This window comes from Myotis brandtii, unplaced genomic scaffold (assembly GCF_000412655.1).
Source record: "Myotis brandtii unplaced genomic scaffold, ASM41265v1 scaffold929, whole genome shotgun sequence".
Taxonomy (NCBI): domain Eukaryota; kingdom Metazoa; phylum Chordata; class Mammalia; order Chiroptera; family Vespertilionidae; genus Myotis; species Myotis brandtii.
This window is the reverse complement of record NW_005371832.1, coordinates 1,052,769-1,057,359: the sequence shown is the minus strand read 5'-3', so window position 1 is coordinate 1,057,359 and position 4,591 is coordinate 1,052,769. Positions and strand designations below refer to the sequence as shown.

Below are 4,591 nucleotides of genomic sequence, written 5' to 3'. Positions count from 1 at the left end.
GCGTTGGCCTGCAGACTGAAGGGTCCCGAGTTCGATTCTGGTCAAGGGCATGTACCTTGGTTGCGGGCACATCCCCAGTAGGGGGTGTGCAGGAGGCAGCTGATCTCATCATCGATGTTTCTAACTCTCTATCCCTCTCCCTTTCTCTCTGTAAAAAATCAATAAAATATATTTTTTTTAAAAATAAAAAAATATATCTTTATTGATTTCAGAGAGGAAGGGAGAGAGAGATAGAAACATCAATGATGAGAGAGAATCATTGATTGGCTGCCTCCTGCATGTCCCCTACTAGGATCAAGCCAGCAACTTGGGCATGTGCCCTTGACCGGAATTGAACCTGAGACCCTTCAGTCCACAGGTTGACGCTCTATCCACTGAGCCAAACCAGCTAGGGCAGCAATGGTATTTTTTAAGAGCTCCCAGGCGATCATAATAGCCAGCCAGGGCCCAAGTCGGAGAGCCCAGTCCCCTGGGTCTCCTGGGAAGGTGTGCCTTGATGGACAGGATTTAGAGAAGGAGGGAGCAGGAGACAGGGTGCCAGGAGAGGGCACTGGCATGAACAAGGGCTGAGGGAAGGGACCAGGGGTTTCTGGAGAGTCTGTTGGGATTCCTGGATTAGACCCCTGGCATCATATTTTACTCTGGGACCTCTGCTGTGGATCAGAGCCAACAGGAGGCCTGCCCCAGAGGAAGCTGGACAGGGGTGGGACGGCCAGACGCCATTTCTCCTTCTCCCCCATTTCTCCTTCTCCTTATGCCCACACTGAAGAGCCAGGAGAAAAGACTGGTAATGGTTCTGCCTCTTGCCTCTACCCCTCTGAGCCGCCCTCTGCTCTCACCCACTGCCTCGCCACCCCACAGCAGAGCACTTGCTATGGGCATGGCAGGTCCCAGAATCTGCTCTATCGCTGGGATTGTGGCTCCACCTCCCGTGACATTGCAGCCAAGGGGACCTGTGTCTCTGGTGCAGAGCGGAGAAGGGGCAGGCAGGCAGCAGGAGCACAGGGAAGAGCCACGGGTCAGGAGTGGAAGTAAGCGACCAGGCCAGATGCCACTCAAGGACTCCCAAGGGACAGGCAGGACAGGGATGGTGGAGATGTTGCAGGCATTGCCCAGTCCCCTAGGCTATCCTGCTGAATGGGAGACCAGGCTGGGTGGGGTGCTACAGGGAGTAGTGGAGACTGTGGCCATGGAGGCTGCAAAGCAGTGTCAGGTATTTCATTTGCAGATGTTAAGCACACAGGGGACTACTTGCAGCTCATAGGTCTTGTTTCTTCCCTAGAGCTCTCTATGCCTCTCTTTCCTCACTTGAAAATGGGAAGGAGGGAAGGAAGGAAGGAAGGAAAAGGAAGGAAAAGGGGGAAGGAGGGAGGGAGGGAGGGAGGAAAGAAGAAGTTATAAGAGATAATGGTAATAACTAACATTTTGTTGTTGTTGCTGTTAATCCCCAACTGAGGATATTTTTCCCATTAATTTTTAGAGAGAGTGGAAGAGAGGAAGGGAAGGGAGGAGAGAAACATCGACGTGAGAGAAACACATCCATCAGTTGTCTCCCACACATGCCCCAACCGGGGCTGGGGATCAATCCTGCAACCCAAGTATGTGCCCTTGACCAGGAATCGAACCTGCGACCCTTCCGTCCAAGGGCCAATGCTCTAACCACTTAGCAACCCCGGCCAGGGCGATCATAGCTAACGTTTTGAGCATGGCACTATTCTGACTTCTATACATGCAGCGAGCATGAACACAGCCCTCACCACAGCACTATTAGGTAGGAGCTACTGTAACCCTCACTGTTTAGGCGAGGAAATGGGAGCACAGTGGGGTTAAGGAGCTTGCCCAGGGCCACACAGCTAGGAAGTGGCAGAACTGGATTCCAAGCCAGGAAGCCGGGCCCCAGAGCCCGTGCTCTCAACGACCCCCGCCTAGGTTACACTTAGCCCAGTGCTCGTTACAGGGGAGCTATGGCTCTGTCCCAAGCAAAGCTGGCTGGTCACTCCACCAGGCCGGCCTCTGGTGAGCGGATGCCGCAGTTCCCCTCTTTCTGAGCCTCTCCTGTTCTGGTGCCTCTGCCGGGGATCTGTAGGAGGTTCGCATCACAGGGGATCCCACAGATGGTTTAGGACAGCGATGGCGAACCTATGACACGCGTGTCAGAGGTGACACGCGAACTCATTTTTTTGGTTGATTTTTCTTTGTTAAATGGCATTTAAATATATCAAATAAATATCAAAAATATAAGTCTTTGTTTTACTATGGTTGCAAATATCAAAAAATTTCTATATGTGACACAGCACCAGAGTTGAGTTAGGGTTTTTCAAAATGCTGACACGCCGAGCTCAAAAGGTTCGCCATCACTGGTTTAGGTTCACAGATATGGAAACCGAGACTGGGAGGAGCAGGGCCTGGCCCAGCCACACAGCCTGTCAGAGGGAGGTTCGCTCTCCCGTGTCCTCATGACTTTCACTGCTGCCTCATTCTCACCCAATAGTCCCCACAGCCTTTTCTCCTATCTGATCACGCAAGTGCCCACTGAGCTGAGGCTCCACTGTACAGAGACGTCTACTACGTCTGTGGTTTCCAAGGAGACCCAGGAAGCCTTGTGTGAACTCAGGCGAGTCAAGAAGGTTCTCGGCGGGGGTCCTTTGATCACCTGTGACAGCAGCTTGGAGAAGCGGCCAAGAGACAGGTGTGGTCCTGGGGCAGGGGCCTCATCAAGTTCCTGCTCATGCTCAGAGCAGGAAACCTGGATGGGAAAAAGAAGGTTCCAGACCACCACACCCCCACCTCTTAAGAGAGAATGCCAGGAAACCCCGAAGTGGTCTTTAGGGATCGGTAACCGGGTTCTGGAGTCACTTGGGCCTTGGTTAGAATCCCTACTACTTCTAGGCTGTGTAACTTCAGGCAACTTCCCTAGCTTTCCTGAGTCAGTATAATGAAGATCATAGCTCCTACTTCATTCTAACAAATAAATACACAATAAATGTTGGCAACTATTGTTGACAACTAAGTTTTATTATAATATTGTCCTGTTATAGCATAAAGAGAATGGATGAAGAGTCTATTAATATAATATTGTGTTACTATTAGTCTCGCAGACATGCATTGCACAATTCATCTATACACACATACTTAGACACCTGTACTTCATAATCACACACAAACCCCCATCAATTACACTGCATATTGGCACCCAGAGCAACACCACAACTCACCATGTACCAGGCACAGCTCCTCTTGAATCCTCACAACAGCCCATGAGGTGTGTGCATTTTTATCTCTTTTCAGGTGAGGACACACACATTACACACATTACCACTGCATCCTGGGATACGGACATTTCTCAGCTCCATTTCCACGGTCATCTCCAGGGCAGCCCCAGGCTGGGCCCCAAGTGCTGACTGCCCTGGTCCACAGGACAAAGGCCCAACCTGGCTTTCATGCCGCTGTGGTTGGGGAAACCCCTGCTGCCAGCAGAAACCAAGTTGACTTTGAAAAGGAAGAGACAGAAGCCAGGGGTGGCTGGGCCACTCCCTGTGGGGGCAGGTGCTAAGTAACTCTATAAACTCTGGCTAATGATACAATTACAGCCATAAACAGAGCTCCAGGAGGGATCAGGGCCAGAAGCCAGACCCTCAAAGGGCAGCCAGGCCCGAGGGGTGAAGGCCCCACCTACCTCCTTCCCAGCAGAGAGGCTGAAAGGGGGTCCTGACTGACAATGGGGATGGGCACTGGGCATCTCCACTATTCCAGGACCCTACAGGGGCGCCTGCCAGCCCTGGCCCAGCCCCTGCCCCCCTCTGTGTCACCGGCCAGCAGCCCTCAGAAGCCCAGCTGGCTCTCTCCGGATTCAGTGCTCACCTGAGGAGATGTTCCCTGCCCCAAACCCTGCACCCCTTCCATGGGACCCCGCACCAGGAGACCTGGGTCCCCGTTGGGCTGCACCTCACTGAGCTAAGACAAGAGAGCACTGCGGCTGCAACAGGCCTTGCACACGGTGCGCGAGAACAGTCACTGCAAACAGCCCTTCATGTGCACTCTGGCTCCGCTCCTGTCCCAGCAGCCGGGAGGCCGGCAGAAAGAAAGGGGCCAAGTCAAATGCTGTTTTTCCCACAGCCGGGGAAACCGAGGCACATACAGGCAGACCACCCGGCCTCCCCTTCCAGTGCCTCTACAGACGCCTTTCATGATCGCTGCAGTCTCTTCCCAGACTGTGGTCTCCCTGCGGGCAGGCGAGGAGCCAGGAGCTGCCTTCTGATGGTGCACAGGCCCGGCCGCCCTAGAGGAAACCCGGTGGCATCTCGGCCAGGGCCAGGGCAAGGGCCTGAGTCCACATCCCAGGGACGCCACGGGGGCCTGCACCAGCCTTCACCTCCCCCCCTCCACTAGGCACCCCTCACTGAGGACGGGGGATTGGGGGGCGGGGGGTGCAGGTTGGGCAGTAATTAACCGCACTTCCCCCGCGAACCAGCGCTAACCCAAAGCGCTGCGCCCGCCTTTAGTCCAGCTACTGCCGCGCAGAACCGTCCGCAGAACCGACAGGCGGGAAGACCACGCGGAGTGGACGGGGATCCCGCCAGCGCTCCGTGCG

General features: G+C 54.2%; 1 protein-coding gene across 2 annotated transcripts in view; it reads right to left on the bottom strand.

Moving 5' to 3' along the window:
• TFEB (transcription factor EB) overlaps positions 1–4,591 on the bottom strand; it is a 46,309-nt gene that overhangs the window by 41,567 nt on the left and 151 nt on the right. The window contains exon 1 of one of the 2 annotated variants that reach the window (XM_005885807.2): positions 3,216–3,240. The exons of the other annotated variant lie outside the window; for it this stretch is intronic. The gene's annotated coding sequence lies outside the window, so the exon portion shown is untranslated. Of the gene's footprint in view, positions 1–3,215; positions 3,241–4,591 lie in introns of those variants that run through there. 2 annotated transcript variants of the gene reach the window in all.